Source organism: Lutra lutra, chromosome 3, assembly GCF_902655055.1.
Source record: "Lutra lutra chromosome 3, mLutLut1.2, whole genome shotgun sequence".
Taxonomy (NCBI): domain Eukaryota; kingdom Metazoa; phylum Chordata; class Mammalia; order Carnivora; family Mustelidae; genus Lutra; species Lutra lutra.
This window is the reverse complement of record NC_062280.1, coordinates 97865864-97892589: the sequence shown is the minus strand read 5'-3', so window position 1 is coordinate 97892589 and position 26726 is coordinate 97865864. Positions and strand designations below refer to the sequence as shown.

General features: G+C 44.7%; 1 protein-coding gene across 3 annotated transcripts in view; it reads left to right on the top strand.

The window, feature by feature from the left end:
• MGAT5 (alpha-1,6-mannosylglycoprotein 6-beta-N-acetylglucosaminyltransferase) overlaps positions 1 to 26726 on the top strand; it is a 351528-nt gene that overhangs the window by 47076 nt on the left and 277726 nt on the right. The window lies entirely within an intron of this gene.

Sequence of the window (26726 nt, the reverse complement as noted above, 5' to 3'; positions counted from 1 at the left end):
CTTGAGAATTTGTCCTGCTGGGAGAGACCAGAGAAACAAGAAGTGTCTCCTTCAGAACCTCAAAGGGAGTTTGAATTTCTGAGGACATGGGGTTTTGTCTAAGATGGAACAGGCCTACTTAATCCATCCTTCTCCCTCCCCCATGCCCCCATAGGGTACACACATCACTTAATTAGAATGGGACTTCATTTCAGGGACGACACAACTTAACAGTGTATCTTCAGGAGTCTGTTTTGGCAGTTAGTTCACTGTTGACAGGGCAAGTTCACGCACTGCCCACTGAGATTTGCCAGGCATGGCAGCTGGGGGTAGCAGGCTGACCTCGAGGAGACCTGGAGCTAGGTCTATGGTCCCTGATACCCAACTGCCATGGCGTATGCTATGGGAAGGATAAATATATGTCTTTCTGCCTTTCCTTGTGCTGCGATTTTTTTTTAAATTTTTTTTTTTTTTTTTTTTAAGTGTCCGTATCAGCCCCCACCTCCTCCTCTCAGCTCTGCACTGTGTGGGGTTGACAGCCTTCACGGAGCAGGCAGACGCATTGGCATTTGTGGCACTCCTGAGCTATGTCTATCTGCCACCAAATATGTTGTCACCTTCCCTCTTGAGCATGCCATATCTAGCTGCCTTTGGAGGGGCCTCTTGGCTCCTTTGGGAATAACTACGAAAGAGCAGCTGTCTGTCAGCCTCCTCCAGAGCCGTCGAATTGGGCTATTGTCAACCTGTTGTTGGAGGAGTTCCCAACACAGACTTGGCTGTCATTGACATTTATAACTTGAAAGCCGTATCACAGATGAGTTTGCGTTTCTGATAATCCCTTAAATAGCCTTCAGAGTCTGCAGCACGTGGCCTGCATACACTGGGGCAAGCCCCAGGAGTGTGGAAATAGTTAGGTCTTCCTGGAGGGAGAGGCAGCAGGTCACCATTCCACCCACAGCATCTCCTTTTTGACTTAAGTAGGAGAAAGTTGCTCTGGCTTTGTGCTTAGGTTTCTGTGTGACCATAGGAGTCCTTTTAGGTCAGGAATATTGGCTTCTAAGAACTAATGGCTCTTGAACTCTGATTATCACAGAGCCTGTGATCAGAGAGGAAAATTGATGTCAGAAAGGGTTTTTTGAAGGGGTTGGTAGATCCCATACCTGTTTTTGTTTTGTTTTGTTTTTTGGTGCCGTAATACTTCAAAGAACCAGATTCTAACTTTGATTTCTTGAGACATGACCGGAGGAGAAAGATGCAGTGTTGGTGGTAAAAATAAAACCAGAACCACACCAGTAGATCTTGTGAATACATATTGCCAGAGAAGGTGCAGAGTAGAATCAAAATGGCTTTTACTTACTGTGGGTCTGTTTAGATTGTAAATTCCTTGAGGGCTAGGACTGGCCTTCCTAGTCTCCATACCGCCAGTGGCTAGCATAGAACCTGGCCCGTGGCCTCACGGTAAGCTGAGTAAATGAGTATAAAGAGGGAAAGATTTGAGGTAGAAGACATTGTGTGTGTGTATGTGTGTGTGTGTGTGTGTTTATCCCAGTAGTGCAGACATTGAAATATGTTAATCATCAAATCCAGATTATGGGATTTAAAGTTAATGATGTTTTCCTGTTGGCGTCAAAGATGAGTCATCTTAGAAGAGGCAGGGGCTTTGATGGCAGTGAGATGCGATTAAAATGAAACACCTTCACTGCCTGGGCTTAGATTTCCTTCTGTGGTTCCCAGGACGTTTGTCATGTCTTAGGAAATGTCAGCGCCTGAACTTGGCTGCCTGCTGCGCAGCTGAGTCCCATGCGTTGTCTGCTAGCTCGCCTGGAATGGGGCAGGAATCAGCTCTTAAACTAGCATGATGGGGGCAGCAGGCTTTGGGAAGATGGTTAACATAGCAATGTGTGTCACCTTCCTGGCCCTTTGCCAGTGGTGCACATGGGCTTCTCGTTACTCTCTCTGAACTGGCAGGTGCCCCGGAGCCTGGAGGATTGCCTGCGGGAGAGCCACTGCCCAGTACCAATGAACAGGCATGGCAGACAAAAACCTACTTCCCTCCTGGGCCAAGGGAAGGGGGTGGTAGGGCCATGGGGACAGAGGTCAGAGCTGTGGGCAGCCATGTGTCTCGTCACCATGCCACTCATAGAGGAGCAGAGCGGTTGTCTTCGCAAGGTATGTCTGGCTTTGGCCGGATCTAATCAGAATCCCCAGTTTGTAGTAAGAGGTTTCCAAACAACAGCATGTATATTTTCTCTGATTTTATTTGAAAAAAATGAAATGGTGAAATATTTCAGGTATGCAGAGAAGGGCAGAAACTTGACTAAAACACTCGCTCATGTTACCCTCCCCCCACCCTTCCTCCATATCTCAGGGGTCCCTTTTCTGATGCCACTAATGACAGATGTCTTATCAACTGTGAAAGATGTTTATGTTTTACAGTGGATTTACCGTACTTCTGTCCCTGGAACTTTTTATTTTATTTTTTATTTTTTATTTTTTTTAAGATTATTTATTTATTTGACAGAGATCACAAGTAGGCAGAGAGGCAGGCAGAGAGAGAGGAGGAAGCAGGCTCCCCACCACGCAGAGAGCCCAATGCGGGGCTCGATCCCAGGACCCTGGGATCATGACTTGAGCCAAAGGCAGAGGCTTTAACCCACTGAGCCACCTAGGCGCCCCCCTGGAACTTTTTAAACATGGGGTCTGCCTGGAACCAAGACCCACACAGAGCCCCAGTGCACCCACACTCTGAGGATGATTGGTGCTCTTTGGATCTCCCCTTACCTGTGGTTTCCTTTGCTCATTCTGTCGTTCTGTCCTGGCCATCCTTGCCATCAATCTGTTTTTCTCTCTATTCAGTTTCAAGGAGATGCATATATACTTATTTTACTTTATTTTAAGGATTTTATTTATCTGTGAGAGAGAGATAGAACACGTGAGTGGGAGGGGGGGCAGAGGGAGAAGCAGACACCCCGCTGAGCAGGGAGCCTGATGTGGGCCTCCATCCCAGGACCCCGAGATCATGATCTGAGCTGAAGGCAGCTGCTTGAACAACTGAACCACCCAGATGCCCCGAGATGCATACATGTTTAAATCCCTCTCTGCAGCCAGTTCAGGACTCCCTATAATGGGCAGTTCTGCTGGTACTGCTTGGCACAGCTAATGCTATCTCCACATCCAGGGCCCTTCCCGTGATGAAGGCAGCAGACTTGGTGCCGCACACAGAGCACTCATTCTGATAAGAACTTCTCATTTCTCCTGAAGCTGGTGTGCAATCTCTCTGCAAACGTCCACTTCCCTGGAGGAGGGAGGCCAAGGCCATTTTATTTTGCCTCTCAGGCTTAGAGTGATGGATGGACAGCATGTGTCGGGCAGGCTGAGGCTCTCTTTCGGGTTAATTAACATGGGTAAGGCCCACTGACAGGTTTCCAGTCATTTATTCTCTTACCGTGACCATTTTCTGGGGCTGGAGTCCTGCGTTATTTTAGCTATGTTGATGGATGATTGGCCACTTAACTCTTCATTTCGATCTGAGCCTCACGGTGGCTTTACAGGAATCTGCAGAGGCAGCTCACGTATCAGGAAGGCTGCTGGGGAGTTTGCCACCATGTAGCTAATAAGATACTGCCTCGAAGCTTGGGCGGGGGTGGGGTGGGGTGAGGGAGTGGCCTCACCAGGAGGATGGAGGAGAACCCAGGAGAGGCAGGAACCTTGGGAATTTGGCTGAAGAGTTTGGGGATTCTGGGTGATTGGAGGAACAGAACGGTTTTTTTTAAAACTTGAAAACCATCCTGGGTTGACACGATACAAATAAATGACCAGGAAGTGAAAAAACAACAACAACAACAACCACCACCAAGGTGGTCCAGAATACAAAATTTTAGTTATGTTAGTGGATTCAAAGACAGAAAATTACCCTGTCACATTAGCATAAAAATTTCCAAAATGTTTACCCTCAAGTTGAGTACTTACTCTCCATAGAGGAAACACTTTGTGGTCTGGCCCTGCTCTCTGGACCATCCTCCCCCTCCACCTGGAGTAACACTTACTTAGGATTTGTGGGTCTTTTCTTGGTGCTTTTTTCTTTTTTTTTTAAGATTTATTTGAGAGAGTGGGGGGAGGGGCAGAGGGAGAGGTAGACTCTCCAGGCAGACTCCCCATTGAGTACAGAGCTCAACATAGGGCTCAATCCTACCACCACAAGATCATGACCTGAGCCAAAATCAAGAGTCGGATGCCCAACTGATTGAGCCATCCAGGCACCTGAGCTCTGTGCCTCTTATTCTGTGAGGCCCACGCTGACCTCTCTGCATCTTGTTTTTTTATGCTATGAAGTAAAAGTTGGTTGGTGCAGCACTGTTCTCCCTGACAGGAAATGAGGGACCAGGAACAGGTGCTTGTTCCTGAGGGTCCTACCCAAATGGGTTTCCTTTCAGAGATCTTTCTAGAAGGACATGCTGGGGATTATTTCATATAACCCCCAGGCCACCTTAAATAAATATCCGACTGGCTCCTTCAAAAGCTGTGTGTCCTGTGTTGATGACCTTCTGTAACAAGCAGATCTCTCTGCATGTGTGTGTGGGTCTGTGTGTGCAGGCAGGTAGCACCCAGTGTTTTCTCTAGTTGATAGTTTTAGCTGGGTAGGGGTGGTGTAAGGTAATGATTCCTTTCATGAAGTCCTTTACTGAGCGAGGCCATCTAGGCCCTCCCCAGTTGACCCTGTGGTGGTGTCCATGGTAGCCTGTGGAATGGGGGGACCAGGTATAGGATCCCGCCTGGAGGAGGTTTTAGCCAGGCCAGCAGTGGATAGTCCCTTGCCATTCGTACTCCGTTGTTTCAGACTCCCATCACCTGGCCGCATCTCTCCAGAAAATGTAGTCCAGCCATGTGTCCCAGGGGGTAGACAGTGTGGGTTCAGTGAGCCACGAGCATTGTCCATAGCTTCCCCAACTCCTGATTTTCTCATTCACTTACCAGAGTCGTTGCACTATTGCATTCTTTTATCCACATGAACTCTTTTATTCCTCTTTTATGCCTGCTTGTGATGATGGCCAGGCGTTACATTTTCATGCACTGGGCTGAGAAACAATGGAAAGAAAAGAGAATGGAAGTTCCCTCAGTTCATGGATAGTGATTACACAGGCTGCTGTCAGCAGCTGGGAATGGCCAGTGCTGACTACAAGGGAATATTGGCTATGTGCCATAGGCTTTTAAATCCAGGTATTTATGAGTTGAGAGTAATGCTTAGTCTTTAGAAAGTAAGTAGCACTTAAGCAGAAGGAAGCCATGGGTGCAGGGGCAGCCAGTGGCCCATGTGGAAAGGTGGCCAAAGTAATATAATTTGATAAAAAGCAGGAGTAGCTCTAGTATTTTTATATGTGTACTTTGTTTTCCCCTGCAGCAGTGAATTAAAAAACACACAAAGCCCCCCCAAACGCCTTTATTTGCTTTCAATTCAGGGAAGCCAGTGAGTCTGAATAAGAGAGGAGAGGTGGTGGGAGGGAACGGGTGAGTGTGCGTCAGGGAGGGTCTTGGCAGAGTCGCAGGGCCCAGCATCCTTCTGGAACCTGTGTATACTAGAGTGACCAGGAGAGCTAGACCAGGCCTTTGTCAGAGAACCTACTATAGAGGAGTGAGCATGTACGGGTTGGAGGAGGGGAGCTACCAAGAAGAATATATGTCCACCCAGAGATCTGTAGCCATGGGAAGCTGCCCCCCCCCAAGGCTACAGCAGGGTCGGGGTTGGTGGTGGTATCACAAAGCTCATGGGGGCCCCTCTGGGAAGAGCTGTGTCTGTGGAGAAGATGCAGCTGGTCAGAGACTGTCTTCCTCTTCGTGCCCGCCCTCCCAGCTTCTGCTGACATGTCCCTGAGGCCGACCCTACCTGAAACCAGATGGCAAGGGGGGTTGGGAGATGTGGTTTCCTATGATATGTCACAAAAAAGGGCAGGGCATGCAGAGAATACATTTGAGAACAGAAAGGTAGATAGTTGGCCCAGGGAGTATAACCTCTCGGTGGAAAGGAAGGAGAATGAATAGAAGAATGAATAAAGCAAGAGTGATATCATGTTAGGAAAGAGATGTTAAGAGTTTTGGTTTCTTGGGTGCCTGGGTGGCTCAGTGGGTTAAGCCGCTGCCTTCGGCTCAGGTCATGATCCCGGAGTCCTGGAATCGAGTCCCGCATCGGGCTCGCTGCTCAGCAGGAAGCCTGCTTCCCTTCCTCTCTCTCTGCCTGCCTCTCTGCCTACTTGTGATCTCTGTCAAATAAATAAAATCTTTAAAAAAAAAAAAAGAGTTTTGGTTTCTTGCCTCCTTGCCATATTTTCTCCTGTTTCTCTGTCACCACCTGTGCTCCTTTTCATCATTTTGTTAAATGCTTTCTGCACCACGTGGTATTTTCTGGACCTGCTAGATTCTACCGTAACAGCTAACCTCCCTGAACGCTCACCGCATGCCATGATGGCCGAGTTCTCAGGGCTTGATCTGTCTCCCTTCACTGAACTTTCCGAGCAGCTCTGTGAGGCAGGCACAGTCAGTCCTCATTATGTGAAGGTTCTATATTTGCGTCTCGGGCTACATGTTAAAATGTATGCTTTTGCAGCCATTCACAGATGTATGCAGAGTGCAGGGGAATGCACGTGGCCTAATGTGCACATTCCCAGCCAAGGTCCAACAAGGCAGCGCTCTGCCTTCCTGTTTCTCACACTGTAGATGAGTGCTCTCCTTGTGGTCTAATGAGCGCCCCCTTTCTGGGGCCTTTTTGAGCTTCCCTCTTGTGATTTTTATGGTTTAAAATGGCCCCTAAGCATAGTGTTAGAGTGCTTCTTGGCATTCAGAAGTGCAGGAAGGCAGAGAGGTGCCTGGTGGAGAATATGCGTGTGTTAGGGAAGGTCTTCAAGCACGAGTTAGACTACCACTGCCTAGGAATTGAAGATTAACGAGTCAACCATCTATATTAAAGAAGATGTCTTAAAACAGAAATACCTAACACACGATTAGGAATCGATCGGTTGACAGAGGTGTTGTGACCAGAGGCTCACAGGAACCTATCCCTGTGTTTCCCTTGGGAACACTGGTTCAGCTTTCCTGAATTTGGTGTTCACAGTGACTTTATAGAACATAACTATGGCAAATAAAGACCCTCAACTGTACTACTGTTATCCCCAGTTTGTAGATAGACTGAGGTGTGTAGAAGTGAAGAAAGTTGCCCAGGTGTCGCCTCATAGGATCGGAACCCAGACAGCCCTCCCCGTCACTCTTACGTCTGGATATTGTCACCCTTTTTGAACCTGCTGTCGATGCTGGTGAAACCAATGCCAGGGCCATTTTCAGTGATTAAACTCCTGTTGGCAAAGCCAAGGGTTACCTCTGGTGGGGGATCGTGATCTGTATAAACCCACAATAAAGGCAATAATGTTTGATGTCTACATAAGAACTTGTGCATATTTCATATCCGTTCATTCTCGGAAGCACTGTGAAGTGCATCACCCCTCCATCCCATAAATAAAACCTGGTGTGCGGAAGGCTGTGATTTGGTCAGGGGCCCGAGGTGAGACAGAGTGGTAGGACAGAAACTCTAACCCAGGCTTCCTGGTTTTAGATCCCTCGTTCTTTGGTGCAGTATCAAGCAGGGCTCTTCGCGAGGCCCTGGGAATGGGACGCTTGCCTTGCCATGGAGACTCAGCTTTGCCACTTTGCTTCTGCTTTGTTCCACAGAAATCACAGAAAGTTAGAATGGTGGGTAAAATAAGTGATTCTGAGGAGGGACCAGAAAGACTTTCTTTAAAATGACCGCTTGTTTCCATGTATATAGAAAGTCTTTCCTGGCCCTGATGATCTTTCTGGAAAGATGGTTTTTTTTTTTTTGTTTGTTTGTTTTGTTTTGTTTTCTGTTCATTAGGGAAATATGTGAAAATAAATAAAATATGAAGGAAAAGTAATTTGAGGGGTCTGCTGGCGTTTCCTTGGTGGTATACTCTTGCCTAAACATTGTTCTTGGCTTGTCTCTTTAGCTCTCTTCATGTATTTAAAGTTCTGTTTGAATAAGAAGTAGATGTACTCGTTAAAGAGTTAAAAGGAAAAGGGCACCTTGGTGGCTCAGTCAGTTCAGTGTTTGCCTTCAGCTCAGGTCATGATCCCAGGGTCCTGGGATGGAGCCCCATCTCCAACTCCCTGCTCAGTGGGAAGCCTGCTTCTGCCTCTCCCCTGCTTGTGCTCTCTCTCTGTCAAGTGAATAAATAAAATCTTAAAAAAAAAAAAAAAAAAGTTAAAAGGATGTTAAAACAAGACAAAATGATCCTTCCCTAGGGCGAGCACTGTGCCTGATTCTTGTGTACTTTCTCAAAGGTGTTCTAACCTCCACCCCGGTGATTTTCAGCTGGTGGTGAGCCAGGGACATTGGCACGTATCTGGGGAAAGCTGGGGAGTGTTACTGGCCCTGTGGTGTGTAGGGCCCCGGGTGCTGGTAAATGCCATGCAATGCATAGGACAGCCCCACAGCATAGTATTGGCCCCATAGTCAATAGTGCCAAAGTGCCATCACCCTTCCCCACCCTCACTGTAAACTGTAAAGGCTCTCTTAACGTGGGAGATACAAATGCTTTTGTGTTTGAACTTCAGTGTTTATTTTGTGTCTTCAGAATGCTTTTGTTTGCCTGATTTCCAAGTGCAGACTGGGCGGCAGCTGCTGCTCACAGGTGGGGCAGTGGGCGTGGTCCTCTCCAGGTGCAGCTGTGGGTCTATAACAGCTCTAGAGACCCAAAGCAAGGAAACTCACTTCAGTAAGTCTGGTCTGCTTTTTTGTTGTCACAATGTGTGGGCAGTTCTAAACAAAGCCAATGATACAGTACTTCCTGGGAAAAGCTCTTGTTGGTTTAAGTTCTAAGTAATTGCTGCTGTGAATAATGCTATATGACCAAGTTAATAGATATATATCCACACTTAAGGTTAGTACACACTTGTCCCTACCATTTAATAAACATTGTATTCTACATGGAAATTAATTTAGAGAATTTCCCATCTGCCGTTGATCCTGACGCACATGGACTAAGCTACACAGGTGGAGAGTCAGGTTCCTAACAGGATTCAGGATTGTTGGTGTTTGCTCTGGAGGCGCTTCACACCTCCATCCCCTGTGGTACAACCTATTCCTGTGTTTCCTCGGAGCTTGACAATAAACCATAGTGCAGTTGGGGATGAGAAAATGGAACTGGACGCTCTTCAATGCTGTCACTCTATGTGACCATTTGGAACTTTAACGTGCAATTAAAATTTAAAACCATGAGACTGAGAACTCCTAAGTGTAATGTTGTTTGGTAAGTGTATATTTTACTTTGTAGAAGAAATTTTTTACTGAATTTTAGAAGTCACTTTAAAAACTGACTTTTTTTTTAAAGGTTGTTGGGGCACTTGGGTGGCTCAGTTGGTTAAGCATCCGATTCTTGATTTCGACTCAGGTCATGGTCTCAGGGTTGTGAAAGTCTGCTTAAGATTCTGTTTCTCCCTTTTCTTTTCCTCTGCCTCTTCCCTCTGCTGCATGTGCTCATTCTCTCTCTTAAAAAGTGGTTTAAAAACTAAAGAATGCATTTGCCATGACGTGGTTGGAACTAGAGGGTATTATGCTTACCGAAATAAGTCAATCTGAGAAAGACAATTATCATATGATCTCCCTGATAGGAGGAAGTGGAGATGCAACGTGGGTAGTTTGGGGGGTAGGAAAAGAATAAATGAAACAAGATGGGATCGGGAGGGAGACAAACCATAAGAGACTCTTAATCTCACAAAACAAACTGAGGATTGCTGGGCTGGAAGAGGGTGGTGGGGTTATGGACATTGGGGAGGGTATGTGCTATGGTAAGTGCTGTGAAGTATGTAAACCTGGTGATTCACAGACCTGTACCTCTGGGGCTAATAATACATTATATGTTAATAAAAAAAAAACAACTAAAGAATGACTCAAGAATATGGTGACGATTATTGCATACACATTGTTGGAACCAATTTACTTGTATGGAAGAGAGACTCAAATAGTGATCTGTCCTGAGTGTCCCCTATGGTGGGTACTCTACTGTTAGGATGGTTGAGATCTTCAAGAAAAATGAATGAAAGGGAATGAAAGTGGACCTAAGGAAGCATGTAGTTGTTTCTGTCGTTCTGGTTTCTGTCCATTCAAAATCAGTGCTCTTTGAAATGCCACACAGGATTGAAATTCTGACCTATCAGGGTCTTTGCAAAAGTAGACAAATCTTACCCTCCACCCTGATGTTTTAAAACTTGGTTGATTTATACAAAAAGAACAGTGTGCACGTTGCTAGTGTACAGCTTGATGACTTGTTGCAGCCAAATATGGCATTGTCAAGGTACTCCAATACAGAAACAAAATGTGAGCAATAACCGGAAGCCCCCTGTACCTCTTTTCCAGCTGAGGTTTCCATTCACCCCCATCTCCAGCATCACCACTGGCCTGACTTCTAACAGCACAGATCAGTTGTGCTGTTTGGGGATGTTACATAAATGGAGTTCATTATACAGTACATAAAGAGAGGACTAATTTTAACCCGTCTGTCTCGATTTTGATGGTGACTAGAGACATTTGAAACATTCCAAAATGTGGCACTTAAACATCTTGGTAACTTTGAATGGTAGATTAACAAAAATTTCCAGTCTAGTTCATGGGTGGCTTCACTTACATTGGCCTTCAGGGTGGTAACGTTTAATGTGCTCGCTTCGGTAATGAAGAACACAACAAACTTAATTATGATGTCACTTGCTGGGCTTTAGAATTTTAGGTGGAAGGCAACCAATTGTATGGACATTAAATTATAATTTGTGTATTGAAGTAATCCAGTTCATCTGAAGCTAGAGTAGCTTATAGGCTTAGAGTGTGGTCACTAAGTTGGATACACTGTACAGAAGCTTCTAAATGGATTTAGATTGGGAACCATAACATGGCAATGCCATTTTATGGCATCAATGTATTCATGCTGCCATTTTCTGAGTAGTAAGCATATCTGGTCTACAGAGACAGAATGGATGGGATGTTTAATCATTGAAGTTTGGACCACAAGGGTCTGAAGTTGCCCTTCATGTAGTGGGAGAAAGTTCAGTACTTAGTTTGAAGGCCCTTGGGAATGTTGAACTGCTAAGTTAACATAAAAGTATTATTTAGGAAAAATAGCCCTCTCTGTAACCATCATCTGCTGTGAGAATATGTATTCGCACTCATTTCTGATCTGTCAGTGGCTGGCTCATTCACCACGAGCTGTGGCGGCCAATTCAGAAGTCTGGTGTGGCTCCTTGTGAGGTGCTGTGTGGCGGCCGGCCACCCAAGACATGGAAAGTGTTTGCCACGCAGCTTCTCTTAGTCCCAGCAGAGATGAAAACGAACAGTTCTCGCAATATCGCGAAGTCAGGGATGTTTGTCTTAGGGAAGCTGCTTTTTGCTCACTTAATTTTTTGGTCTATAAAAAACGTTCTCTTCTTTCTTCCCTCCCGAGTGGTTTCTAGCCATCTTCTCAAATTAAAACAGGAAAGAGTCCTGTATGCCTTGTTATTTGAAAGCTGTCTGGGTTTTGTTTGTTTGTTTTTGCATTTTCAACCCTTGATGCAAGAGAGGCAGTGCTTGCAAATAAAAGCCAGTTCAAGAAGTTCTATCTGACATGGGAATTGGATCATGTCACTCCTGGGCTTGAGGCTCTCCAAAGTCATTCTTCAGCTACAAGGAGGCCCTTCGGTCCTGCTATGGCATTCAGGATCCCTGGTCACCTTGTCTTGCTGCCCAAGACTGGACTTGGCAGGCCCTGCCTCCCCTTGCATCCCTGCCTGCAGGGAAATGGTACCCTCCAGTATGACCACTCACTGGAGCCCTTCTCCCTGTTGGGGATGCCTTGTTCTGCCATCCTCATTTTACTTTTAAGGTTCCTTCCATGGCTTTCTTTTTTCAAAAAAGCCTTCATTGATCCTCCTGGCTAGGGTAAGAGGCATTTTTTCTGTGTTCTTGATATACCCTGTGTATATCCCATCCTCTTTGGCACACATTTGTATGCTGATATGTGCCCAGCCCCCAGGACTGTAGTGCACATGGCAGGTGCTCAAGAGATCACCTGTGGAGCTCACGTATGGATTACACTCTTATGTTCACATGATGTGTCCACGTGTCCATCTCCCCGCAATGGTTTGAGAGACGGAATTGGACCTATTCATCACCACATGCTACGTGCCTGACAGAGGTACCCAGAAACGTTTGAGTGGAGGGCAAGGCCAGGCTCTGTGCAGAGACCATTGTAGAGGCCAGGCACAGTTTTCCTTGTATTACAGTCATTCGTGTTAACTCCTGAGTGTGTGGGCAGACCTCATCCTGTGGCTTTGTGATTAGGTGCACGGGAATCCCAGAATGCTGTGGGGTAGGAAAGACGCTCTCATACTCTCCACCCCATCCTCACCCCCTTGTTTGCCAAATGGGAATGCCTCTGTGTATGGGAAAGTGTTGATGAAAGTGTTCGCCTCCCAGACAAGATGCCTGACAGTGATGATGTTGACTCACTTGCTGATTGCCAAATTGCCAATGCAGGAAAATGCCAGTAAAAAAGAAAAACTAAAAAAAAAGGGGGGGGTGGAGGGATGGGGGGAGGAAAAGGTGATGTAAAGACAATATTAATTATCATCCTTTAGAAGAAATACTTGTCATTTTTAACATAATTACTGTGCAGCCCAATAAAGGCTATGTGTGTGGCATGTCTTATTTCTTTTATTTTTTTAAGATTTATTTATTTACCAGAGAGATTGAGAGAGAGAGAGAAAAGCATGTGTGCACAAGCAGGGGGGAACAGCAGGCAGAGGGAGAAGCAGGCTCCCCCCTGATTAGCCATCCTGATGTGGGACTCAATCCCGGGACCCTGGGATCATGAGCTGAGCCAAAGGCAGACACTTAACCGACTGAGCCACCCAGGCATCCCTTATTTCATTTCTATAATAATTTTATTTGGGCCCTTAGATCATTATAGAGGTGACTTTTCATTCCCAGAAAAAGCCCTAAAGTGATGGGATAGAGTTTTCCTATATTGGAGTCTCACTTTGCCTAACCTGCTCAGATCTGTGGCCATCACTTACTTGCCATTGAGTGCCAGTGGGTATTGAAATGAATAAGGAAAAAACAAGTTCTGCAGGAAAACAGATGGGACTTTAATATTTTCTGTATTCTCCTGAGATGCAGAGGCCTGTGCCCACATGTGCCCTGTCCTGTCAGTTGGGTTGTTCTGGTTCAGAAGAGGAGGTTCCCTGTTGGAGGATTTTCTCTGGGGTCCTGGGAGCTCAGAATGATAGGGGCTCTGCTGCCCTCACAAGTTTGAGGGCCCCTGGCCAACCCAGCATTACCACCCAACGTCAAAAGGACATTCGTTTTCCCAGGCCTGAAGTTGGAAGGCTCTCTTAGTCCCTGTGAGCCTGTCGTCTGCGTTACTACCACTATCCAGGGAAAATCTGGCTTTGACCACAGTGAAAGTATTGAAGGCAGCCTTAAGGGTGAGATTTCAGGCAAAGATGAGGTTCTTCTCTCCCTCTCTCTCCCTCGTCAATCTGTGATGAGATTCCCACTTTCCACTCAGACCCGGGTTCCACTAAGGGGCCAAGTCCACCTGTGCTGGACCAGAACACCTCTCAGTTACTGGTTCCTCACACTAAGATGTCAGGATGGACACATATTTTCCCCCAACAGTGGTTTTAAAGTACAAGCATTGAGATTTCTAAGTGGTGGGCTGAAAGATGGCCAGTCTCCTCTGTTTCCTCCACTAAACTTCAGCAATCACCTTGACTTAGGGCCTGTTGGGGCTCATTGTGTTCCCAGGGCCCAGCCCACAGTCACCACATCAGAGGAGCTCAGTGAGTGGGAGCTGAGTCTGTGCATAAAAGGTGGACACTAGAGACGTTTTCTGCCTCCGTGGAAATTCTGTCTACGCATCGACTTGAGGAAAGGATTTGAAGTGGCAACTCCTTACTTTACAGTATGGGTGAATTTCTCAACCAAGAAGCTCTTTAGGGTCTTTTTGTGTAAATGTTGCGTTGTCAAATAGTTCTGGAGGGCATCCTTGTCCTCTTAGCATCGGAATCATGGGTAAATTGGAACAGCTAACACTGTGGAAGGGGAGATGCTGCCTTCTTAGCTTGCAGCCAGCAGGAACTGATGCGAAAAGTGGGTTGTCCCTGGACAGCTGGTGTAGACAGCTTAGAGGCACAGGATTGTAGATGATGAGTTGGATGGCTTCATCAAAGTCATTCATTTCTTCATTTGACGTGTATCTGTTGAGCTCCTCCTTTGTACCTGGCTCTATTCTAGGCACTGGGGATACAGAGGTGGACAAAGACAGAGGAAGTAGAGAAACGGGTGAATCATAGGTCAGGTGGAGATGTGGGAGAGGAAAAATCACATGGGCCAAGGGGCAGAAGGCATGTGCTGGCTGCTAGGTTAGATGCGCTGGCCCCTGAGGCTGCTTCAGGGAGTGATGGTTGTGTACATAGTTGCTTGACGACATAGTCGAGGTGGTGTATGGGATGAAAAGAGCTCCAGGGGGATCCCATGGCACCTAGAGGTGCTGGAGGTGGGGACAGACTGGACCTATCATGAGGGGGTGTGTGTAGAGTGGAGCGAACAAGGTGCTAAGTGGAGAGGTGGGTAGTGCTGGAACATGCAGAGCCTCAGAACCTTTTTGGCCGGGGTACACGGTTTGAGTTTCATTCTGACTCTGATGTATGTGTTCAGAGTTTTGAGTCTGGGAGTGGGGGGCAGACAAGTGACCCAGTCTCATTTGTATTATACAGGTCATTTGGCTTGTGTGCGGAACTGACTGTAAGTGACAAATAAGGGTTAAAGTGTGGAAATCAGGTAGGGCTGACAGGTGTCGGACCTTAGTCACCCAACCCCTTGTCACCCTCTCCTTCCCCTGAGCTGAAGGCAGATGCTTAACTGACCGAGCCACCCAGGCACCTCAATGTCCAGAGTTTTATTGGGCTTTTCATTTCATAGGCATGACTGAGCTCATCCACATGGCCAATGATTTCATCAGTGTGAGCCCCCTCGACTCCCCAAGATTGGGCAGCCTCAAAACCCTGGCATTCTCATCACATGATGGGTCGTTCTGGTGATAACTTGGAGTCTGAGTCTTCTCATCTCCCAGCGTAAACTTACGTATGATCCAAGGGGCTTGTCAAGAACAAAGACACTTCTGTTACTTGGGAAGTTCCGAGGATTTAGTGTCCCTTTTAGGAATCAGGGACGAAGACCAGATTCTTTATTGTACAGTAGGAGATTATATTTGAGATAGCAATGGTGGTGCTATGGTGGCCTGGGAAGGGAGCCCAGCTCTTGTCTTGGGGTTAACTGCCCTAATCCAGTGTCAGGGTGGGCTGATGATGAGGTAGTAGTAACATGTATTTGATGGCTCTAGCTTTCCTTTCTTTAGAACAACTTTGTTTAGTCTCATGGGATGAAGCAGTCTTTTGGGGTTTTATAGTGACCCTCTATTAAATAAGTCACAAAGACAGCATTTCTGAATTTGAGTCTTGAAAAAAATAAGGCTTTGAAACTATTCTGTGGTGCTGTGTGTGAAAACAGTGAGCTGCTGACTGGCCCTAAGTTGTCTTTTTGAATCGCAGAAGTATCCTTCTCAATAAGTTCACTCCAAAATCTGGGTGGACACAGGGTGCTGGCTTTTTGATGGGCAGTCTTTCTACATCTGATTTTTTTTTTTTTAATGTCACAGTTTAGCACTGTGCATTTTCTTATTTAATCCTCACAATAACCACATGAAGAAGGGATTATTATCCTTGTTTAATAGATGAAGACGATTACAGAGATTAAATAATTGGCCCCAAATTACCCCACTAGAAATTAGCATCTGCGTCTGATGTTCTTAACAACTGATGACCTGAGCTCAGTTGATGGACAGGCTTGTGCTAAGACCTTTTCCTGTGGTTTCTTTGTTATTCTCCATAGTCATTCGTGAATGCTCACCTGATTTTCTTTGATTCCTGTAGCAAATGTGGCTTTTGTAGGCTCTCTGGTTCTGTTTTTTCTTTGGTATTCCAGACTGCTCACTTATGTGACTATCACAAGATAAGTTGGTCCCTTCAATTAAAGACTGAGTGTTTCGGAGCCTTTTTCATCTTTTATTGAGCATTTGTACCATGCCCGCCAACTACTGTTGGGTAGCATTTCTCAGAAGGGCTTATGAGGATCTGATTAAGGCCCAAGTGGCGGAAGAACCTTAAGTAGATAGAAAGCCCATAGGAAGCTCTTTGCCTTCCAAATCCTTTTTTGTTTTTATTTTTGATGGAATACATAGAACATATAATCATTTTGAAGTGTGCAATTCCATGGCATGATGTCCACTGACTGCTGTGCGACCATCCCCGCCATCCATGTCTTGAACTTTTTCATCTTCCCAGCTGAAACTCTGTACCTATTAAACAACTCACCCTTCCTCCCACCCCCAGCCCCTGGCAACCACTCTTCCTTACCCTGTCCACGACTTGACCTCTTCTAGGTACTTAACATAGGTGGAAGCATAAGTGTCCTTTTGTGTCTGGCTTCCTTCACTTAACTGGATGCCTTCAAGGTTCATCCATGTTGTAGAATGTGTCAGATTTCTCTTCCTTTTGAGGCTGGTTAATACTACGCTGCACGTATATGCCATGTTTTGTTTATCTGCTCCTCTGTCAGTAGACACTTGGGTTTCTTTCCTCTTGGGGTTATCGTCAATCGTGCTGCAGGGAACACTTTCAGTTCTGTGGGATATGTACCTACTAGCGGAATGGCTGGAACCCAAATCATCTTTTTTTTTTTTAATCATTTTTAAAAATTTATTTTCAACATAACAGTATTCATTGTTTTTGTACCACACCCAGTGCACCATGCAATCCGTGCCCTCTCCAAAACCCACCACCTGGTTCCCCCAACCTCCCACACCCCCACCTCTTCAAACCCTTCAGATTGTTTTTTCAGAGTCCATAGTCTCTCATTGTTCACCTCCCCTTCCAATTTCCCCCAACTCCCTTCTCCTAACTCCCATGTCTCCATGCTATTTGTTATGCTCCACAAATAAGTGAAACCATATGATAATTGACTCTCTCTGCTTGACTTATTTCACTCAGCATAATCTCTTCCAGTCCCGTCCATGTTGCTACAAAAGTTGGGTATTCATCCTTTCTGATGGAGGCATAATACTCCATAGTGTATATGGACCACATCTTCCTTATCCATTCGTCTGTTGAAGGGCATCTTGGTTCTTTCCACAGTTTGGCAACTGTGGCCATTGCTGCTATAAACATTGGGGTACAGATGGCCCTTCTTTTCACTACATCTGTATCTTTGGGGTAAATACCCAGTAGTGCAATTGCAGGGTCATAGAGAAGTTCTATTTTTAATTTCTTGAGGAATCTCCACACTGTTCTCCAAAGAGGCTGCACCAACTTGCATTCCCACCAACAGTGTAAGAGGTTCCCCTTTCTCCACATCCCCTCCAACACATGTTGTTTCCTGTCTTGCTAATTTTGGCCATTCTAACTAGTGTAAGGTGATATCTCAATGTGGTTTTAATTTGAATCTCCCTGATGGCTAGTGATGATGAACATTTTTTCATGTGTCTGATAGCCATTTGTATGTCTTCATTGGAGAAGTGTCTGTTCATATCTTCTGCCCATTTTTTGATATGATTATCTGTTTTGTGTGTGTTGAGTTTGAGGAGTTCGTTATAGATCCCGGATATCAATCTTTTGTCTATACTGTCATTTGCAAATATCTTCTCCCATTCCGTGGGTTGCCTCTTTGTTTTTTTGACTGTTTCCTTTGCTGTGCAGAAGCTTTTGATTTTGATGAAGTCCCGAAAGTTTATTTTGGCTTTTGTTTCCTTTGCCTTTGGAGACATCTGTTGAAAGAAGTTGCTGTGGCTGATATCGAAGAGATTACTGCCTATATTCCCTTCTAGGATTCTGATGGATTCCTGTCTCACATTGAGGTCTTTTCTTCATTTTGAGTTTATCTTTGTGTACGGTGTAAGAGAATGGTCGAGTTTCATTCTTCTACATATAGCTGTCCAGTTTTCCCAGCACCATTTATTGAAGAGACTGTCTTTTTTCCACTGTATATTTTTTCCTGTTTTGTCGAAGATTAACTGACCATAGAGTTGAGGGTCCATATCTGGGCTCTCTACTCTGTTCCACTGGTCTGTGTGTCTGTTTTTATGCCAGTACCATGCTGTCTTGGTGATCACAGCTTTGTAGTAAAGCTTGAAATCAAGTAACGTGATGCCCCCAGTTTTGTTCTTCTCTTTCAACATTTCCTTAGCGATTCGGGGTCTCTTCTGGTTCCATACAAATTTTTGGATTATTTGCTACAGCTCTTTGAAAAATAACGGTGGAATTTTGATCAGAATGGCATTAAAAGTATAGATTGCTCTAGGCAGTATAGACATTTTAACAATGTTTATTCTTCCGATCCAAGAGTAGGGAATGGTCTTCCATCTTTTTGTGTCTTCTTCAATTTCTTTCATGAGTGTTCTGTAGTTCCTCGAGTACAGATCCTGTACCTCTTTGGTTAGGTTTATTCCCAGGTATCTTATGGTTCTTGGTGCTATAGTAAATGGAATCAATTCTCTAATTTCCCTTTCTGTATTTTCACTGTTAGTGAATAAGAAAGCCACTGATTTCTGTACATTGACTTTGTATCCTGCCACATTACTGAATTGCTGTATGAGTTCTAGTAGTTTGGGGGTGGAGTCTTTTGGGTTTTCCATATAAAGAATCATGTCATCTGCGGAGAGAGAGAGTTTGACTTCTTCATTGCCAATTTGGATACCTTTTATTTCTCTTTGTTGTCTGATTGCTGTTGCTAGGACTTCTAATACTATGTTGAACAAGAGTGGTGAGAGTGGGCATCCTTGTCGTGTTCCTGATCTCAAAGGGAAGGCTGCAAGCTTTTTCCAATTGAGGATGATATTTGATGTGGGTTTTTCATAGATAGATTTGATGAAGTTCAGGAATGTTCCCTCTATCCCTATACTTTGAAGCGTTTTAATCAGGAACGGATGCTGGATTTTGTCAAATGCTTTTTCTGCATCAATTGAGAGGACCATGTGGTTCTTCTCTCTTTTCTTATTAATTTGTTCTATCACACTGATTGATTTACGAATGTTGAACCATCCTTGTAGCCCAGGAATGAATTCCACCTGGTCATGGTGGATAATCTTTTTAATGCACTGTTGGATCCTGTTTGCTAGGATCTTGTTGACAATCTTAGCATCCATATTCATCAGTGATATTGGTCTGAAATTCTCCTTTTTGGTAGGGTCTTTGCCTGGTTTGGGGATCAGGGTAATGCTGGGTTCATAGAAAGAGTCTGGAAGTTTTCCTTCTGCTTCAATTTTTTGAAACATCTTCAGGAGAATAGGTGTTATTTCTTCTTTGAAAGTTTGGTAGAATTCCCCAGGGAATCCATCAGGTCCTGGGCTCTTGTTTTTTGGGAGGTTTTTGATCACTGCTTCAATCTCGTTACTAGATATCAGTCTATTTAGGTTGTCGATTTCTTCCTGGTTCAATTTTGGGAGTTTATAGGTTTCCAGGAATGCATCCATTTCATCTAGGTTGCTTAGCTTATTGGCATATAACTGTTGATAATAACTTCTGATGATTGTTTCTACTTCCTTCTTGTTAGCTGTGATCTCTCCCTGTTCATTCATAATTTTATGAATTTGGGCTTTCTCTTTTCTTTTGGATTAGTGTGGCCAATGGTTTATTGATGTTAGCTGTGATCTCTCCCTTTTCATTCATATATTTATGAATTTGGGCTTTCTCTCTTTTCTTTTGGATTAGTGTGGCCAATGGTTTATTGACCTTATTGATTCTTTCAAAAAACCAGCTTCTAGTTTCATTGATAAGTTCTACTGTATCTCTAGTTTCTACCTCATTGATCTCAGCTCTAATCTTGATTATTTCCCGTCTTATGTGTGGAGTTGGTTTGATTTGTTGTTGATTCTCCAGTTCTTTATGGTGTAGAGACAGCTGCTGTGTTCTGGATTTTTTCATTTTTTTGAGGGAGGCTTGGATGGCTATGTATTTCCCCCTTAGGACCGCCTTTGCTGTATCCCATAGGTTTTGGACCAAAGTATCTTCATTCTCATTGGTTTCCATGAATTGTTTCAGTTCTTCTTTGATCTCCTGGTTGATCCAGCATTCTTAAGCAAGGTGGTCTTTAGCTTCCAGGTGTTTGAGTTCCTTCCGAACTTTTCCTTTTGATTGAGCTCCAGTTTCAAAGCATTGTGATCTGAGAATATGCAGGGAATAATCTCAGTCTTTTGGTATCGGTTGAGTCCTGATTTGTGACCCAGTATGTCGTCTATTCTTTAGAAGGTTCCATGTGCACTTGAGAAGAATGAGTATTCTGTTGTTTTAGGGTGGAATGTTCTGTATATATCTATGAGGTCCATCTGGTCCAATGTGTCATTCAATGCTCTTGTTTCTTTATTGATTTTCTGCTTTGATGATCTATTTCTGAGAGAGGCGTGTTAAGATCTCCTACTATTAATGTATTCATATCAATATGACTCTTTATCTTGATTAACAGTTTTCTTATGTAATTGGCTGCTCCCATATTGGGGGCATAGATATTTACAATTGTTAGATCATCTTGGTGGATAGTCCCTTTAAGAATTATGTAGTGTCCTTCTGTATCTCTGACTACAGTCTTTAGTTTAAAATCTAATTTGGCTGATATGAGAATCTCTATCCCGGCCTTTTTTTGAGGCCCATTGGCATGAAAGATGCTTCTCCATCCTTTTACTTTCAGTCTGGGTGTATCTTTAGGTTCAAAATGGGTCTCTTGTAGACAACATATGGATGGGTCCTGTCATTTTATCCAATCTGCAACCCTGTGCCATTTTATGGGCGCATTTAGGGCATTCACATTGGGAGTGATTATTGATAGATACGTTTTTATTGACATAGTGTTACCTTTGAAGCCTTTCTTTCTGTAGATTATCTCTATATTTCTGTTCAATGCTATTCTTAGAATTTTTCCTCTTTTATAGAACCCCCCCTTATTATTTCCTGCAGTGTCGGCTTGGTGGTTGCATAGTCTTTTAAGCCTTGCCGGTCTTGGAAACTCTTTATCTCCATCCATTTTGAATGTCAGTCTTGCTGGATAAAGTATTCTTGGCTGCATGTTCTTCTCATTTAGTGCCCTGAATATATCTTGCCAGCCCTTTCTGGCTTGCCAGGTCTCTGTGGACAGGTCTGACGTTATTCTGATGGGCTTTCCTCTGTAAGTAAGGAGCCTCTTTTTCCTAGTGGCTTTCAAGAGAGTATATCTACAATTATGATTCCTCAATTTGACTATCAGGTGCCTTGATGTTTTTCTGGAATCTATAATCTTGGGTGGAGACCGTTCGGCCTCTGGTAAATGAACGCTGGTTCCATTCGCGAGATTGGGAAAATTTTCATGAAGAACTTGTTCCACTATATCTTCTAGACTTCTTTCTTTCTCCTCCCCTTCAGGGATTCCAATAATTCTGACGTTGGAACGTTTCATGGAGTCATTTATTTCCCTGATTCTGTTTTCGTGGTCTCTTAGCTGTTTGTTCTAGGCTTCCTCTTGATCCTTTCTCTCTGTCCTCCAGATCACTAGTTCTATCTTCTGTCTCAGTTACTAGCTTTGAGAGAATTTAGATTAGATTGGAACTCATTGAGAGCATTGTGAACCTCTTACCTGGTAGCTTTTAGCTCTGCCCTAACATTGTGAACATCCTGTCTGGTCGCTTTCAGTTCGGCCCTAATCATTTCCGTTTGGTCATCCATGGCTTTCTCCAACCTAGCTATTGCCTGGATAATTGTTAGCCTGAATTCTCTTTCTGACATATTGTCTATGTTGATAGCCATTAGCTCTGTTGCAGAAGGTCCATCTTCTGTTTTTTTCTTTTGTTGGGCATTCCTCCTCCTAGTCATTTTGGTGAGAGATGACTGAACAGATGTAGCTGGTTGTATCAACCATGGTGCAGTCTGGGTGCACCCTGGAACACTTCTGAGCAATCAGGATTCCCCACCCAAATGAGAGAAAAAAGAAAAGAAAAAGAAAAAAGAGAGAGACAGGAAAGAAAGGGAAGATGAAAGAGAAGGTTCAGCCCCGATGGGCCCCAAGGTAAGATTTATTAGGTATACAAACAAAAACAGACAAAAAGACTGATAAAAGTATGTAACAAGAGAAAAAAATATATATATGCAAATAAAGGAAGAACCTTGTCGAAAAGAACCCCAAGTGTAAGATTTATATACTATCAGTACAAACACAAAAACACAGAAACACTGGTGGAAGAAAAAGATGGGAGAGTGGTTATAAATTCTCAGTGTGGGCGAGGAAGGTTGTTTTGATTCTTCCTGGATGTATCTTGATGTATCTTGATATCTTTGTTAAAGGACTTAACTTTCCTAGGCTAAAGGGGGATTAAAAATCGGTTTACCTATAGGGGTAGTATTGATTGGGGAAAGGGGATTACTTTGAAGTTTAACTCTATATGAATATTAGAAAATAAAAATAAAAAATAAACTAGACTAAACTAAACTAAAATTTTAAAAAATTCAAAAAATAGAAATGCAAAAGAAAAACACAGGTGTATGTATCAAAAAGTTCAGGTTAGAAGGTTATTATGGAATTTGATGTACTGGACAGCTCACTGTGATGGTAAATAGGTTAAAAAATTATATAAAAAATGAGCCAGAATAGTGGGAACAAATTAAAAATAAAAGTTGTTCTATGAAGTAGTGGTGGTGGTTCTCTTGGAGTCTTTTTTTTTTTTTCCTTTCCTGGTTGGTTTTCTGGGGGAGGGGCCTGCCACGTGGGTTTTCAGTCAATGATGTCCCCTGAGTTAAGTCCTCCAGTGCCCCTCAAGGGGGTGGGCTCTTAGGAAACCGGTTTTTTCAGGCTTTTGTTCTCTGGAGGTTTTTATGTTTGTTCACCTTTTTTTTTTTTTCTCTCACCTTGACCGCTTTTGATGGTTTTTGTAGGTTTAGAGGAAAGCAAACTGCACCCTGACCTCCCTCTCAGAGAGAAGCCTCAGTCTGGTCCCCTGTGGGTGCTGCAGGGCCCATATAAATTCCCCTTGGCCGCTGGCAGAGCAAGTTCCGAGTCGCGGTCCCTGGGGACGCAGGATCTTCTGCTTGTACCCAAAACCACAGCAGGGGCCGCTGTCTGGGCAGCTCCAGACCACCAGAGAGTTTCCAAGCAGCGTTCGCACACTGAGATTTTCCCGCTGTCCCGGGCTAGGAGTGCCTGGTCTTTCTGGGTCTAAGAGCGCCCGGCTTGCGAGCACCTCTCTCAGGGGAGGCTGTGGGTCGCGCGCGCGTCTCAGGCTCTGAGAATGGGGCGCAGGTCCCAAAGCACCAGGCTGGGCCTTCGGGCACCTCTCTCGGGAGAGTTTGGGGCACGCGTCTTAGGCTCTGAAACAATGGCGCGTGTCAAAGAGCGCCGGCTGGGCCTTTGTACCTCTCTCAGGAGAGGATGAGGGGCGCATGCATCTCAGGCTCTGTAGCAGGGCTCGCGCATCCTGCCATCTGGAATGGCTCCCATGCCCTCACAGGGGCCAGAACCCACACAATCTTGGGCGCGCTGGCGGCTCAGGGACCAAGACCTGGTTTCTCCACTGCACTCTCTCTGGCTCAGCGCCAGGGGGAGGCTGTCCTGGGACCGGGGACTTAAGCCCCTGTCCCTAGCTGCCCCGATTCCCACAATCCTCCCCCCCCCCCCCCCCCCCCCCCCCCCGTGATCCTTTGCTCTTTTGGAGTGCTGTCAACCAGTCTCCAAGTTAATGCTGGTCCCCAGACGCAGGGCACTCTCGCTCGTATTAGGGGTTTTACTTTCCAACTGGTCGCCTCTGGTGGCTCCCTCCCCCTTTTGTTTATCTTCCGATATCAGTCCACCTTTCCCACTCTGCTTTACCTGCCCACTGATGTCTTCTGCCCCTGTAGAGATCCGGATGTGTGTAATTCTGATCTCAGGCTGATTTCATGGGTGATCGGAGTTCTTTGGTAGGTAATCAGCTCACTTTAGGGTACAAGTTGAAAAGACGCCTCCTCCTACTTCCCCGCCATCTTGTCTGGGCCTCCCCAAATCATCTTTTACACCCGAGAGCAAATAAGCCCAATCTCTTTTAAGTGATTAGTGTGAACAGGCAAAGAGTTCGATGCCAAAGTAATCAGCCCAGGTCACTTTTTGATGAGGGAGCCGGCAGGAAGTCAGGAGTCTACATTCAGGTTTGGTTCACTGGATCAGAGGACTATGTCCATCACTTACGGGACTACCCCACAAATGACATGTGGGGTGATGTTAAACATGTGAATAAAGATGGGGGAGTGATTGACAGGATACATTTTCAGTGATCCCTCTACCACGCATTAGTCTTATCCCTTCCTCTCCTTCTTCCTGGTAGTCTCCCCATGTGATTGTAGGGTGTCCTGCTTAAGAGTCTAGACTCTGCCAACATTGATTATCTGGCTTCAGACTTCAGCTCTTTCAGGTCCCAGCTGCACACATCACCTCACCCTCCCGTGCCTCATTTTTGCCATTCCTATATGGAGTTCATATATTTCAAACATGTAAAATACTTAGAACAGTAGCCGGTACAGAGTAAGTACCTGGGAAATGTTGTGGTTGTGGTTTTTATTAGCAGTAATCTTTTGTACCTATTTAATTGGCAGATAATTTAATTGGCACCTATCTGGCAAAAAAAAAAAAAAAATCGTCCAATTTAAAGGACCACAAAATACAGATAATAAAAACTTGGGTTAAAGCAGATGGTATAGGGGCATTCTTATACCTTCTTAGTGAGGAGCATAAATTGGTAGAACTTTTCTGAAAGACAATGTGGGAATATTACTATATCAGAAGCCATGGGGGGGAACATCCTCTTATTGGATTTGGCGATTGCTTTACTCTAAGGAAATATCTGAAATTGCAAACATAGGAGTGAAAGTTTACTGTTATTTAATAAAGAGAAAAATAAGTGCCTAATACCGTGGGCTTATTAAAATAAATTGTGTATATGCAATGGAGTACTATTTAGCTTTTAAATTGTTGCTGGAAAATATTTGTTATGGCAACGTGTTTAAAATGCAGTAAGACCTAAAAGCAGGCTATAAGAAAGCAAGCATAATAATGTGAGACATATATATGTATATATACACACCATGTGTATATCGGGGGGGAGGTGGGAGAGAGCAAGAAATATTCCAGAATCTTACTAGTGATATCTGCAGGTGGTGGGATGATAGTTTTCTAAATTTCTTTGTGATTTTCTGGATTTTTGGCACTGAACATACTTTTGTCATTGAGTAAGTGTTATGTTTCCATTAGAGAAAAAAGCAGTAACTTCACTTGGGAAAAAGAAGATTCTGGTTAGTTTTGTTGAGGTTCAAAGAAAGCAAGCCCCAGAGGGGAAAGTCTGCCAAGGGGGCTTTACGGGGGTTCCTGGCACCCAGCAATTGGCTGGCCTCGTGCCCAGACTGTGCTGCACTTGCCCCTCTGGCCCTCCTGCGCAGCCAGACTCCCGAGTCCAGGCTTCAGTGGGAGCATTCCGTCCCCTTCACCAAGCCTCCTGGCATCAGTGAAGGCAGGGCAGTCTCTCCTCCCGGACGTGCCCAAAGTCCTTGCGGTTTCTGAAAAGAGTCTCTAGTGGGGACACTTGGGTTTGCTGGGATTCCTGAACATTGGGAGGACATTGTTTCATCAAGCATGATGAAAGCTGGCTTTTGCGGGATCCCATTTTTGGATCTCATTTTCCAGTCTCCTTAAGCCTTCCTGGCATGCCTGATGCCGACATTTATGCCCTTGTAGTTTTGTGCATAAAAGGGTAAAAATAAACTTGCTGGCTGCTCAGAAGTGATCCTGAGCAATAGATCTTCCCCTGGACACGGCTGCCAGATGGCGTTGCACCTCCTACTGGTTTAATGAATAGGCATTTGCTGCAAACCTTGAATTGCTCTTGAATCGTTCTGTGCACCTTCCCGGTGAAACCCTGCCAGTGGCAATTTGCATTTGTTTCTCTTTTTTTCCAGCCCCCTTTTGATTTTTGGAAGGAGAAAGAGGTGACATTGTCTCTCTGGAATAATTTCCTGTGAGTTGAATTAGTTTTATTGCTAGTGTTGGATAGATCCATCTTCCTAAGTAAACACATGTTGTGCCAACGTCTGGGAAAAGTAAATTTCTTCTCTGAGCTGTCTGCAATGGAAGCTTTCAAATACAGTTCTCCCTCTGCCTTAGGGGGAACAGGAGGCATTAGGTAGGCATGAAGGAGACAGAGAGTGGTCCCCGTAGCTGTAATGGCACCGCTATTAGGATGTGCCACCTGCTTTCGGGGTCACTCATTCCCAGTAAAATCTGGGGCAGTGACAGGGACGCAAGTGGTTCAATAGTCCGTCTTGAGCCTGCCCTGTAGTTAGTTGGTCCGCAGACTGAACAAAAGTGACGTGTCTGTCAGGGGGCTGTGTGGTAATAGCAAGTGTTCGAATCGATCTGATCGTTTACTCATACACTCTGAAACATCAGTGTTATGTTTAGAATCCAGGAGTTTTGGTCCTGCCAACACGAATTTGTTCCAAATGTGACTTTGGGCCCAGAGGTATAGACTGCTCAGGCTACGTGTGGGCAGTATGGTTCTGCCCCGTTCGTTTGAGCAGTTCTGAGCTTTTGCTTCTTTCACTGGTCCCTTCTAGAGTCTTCC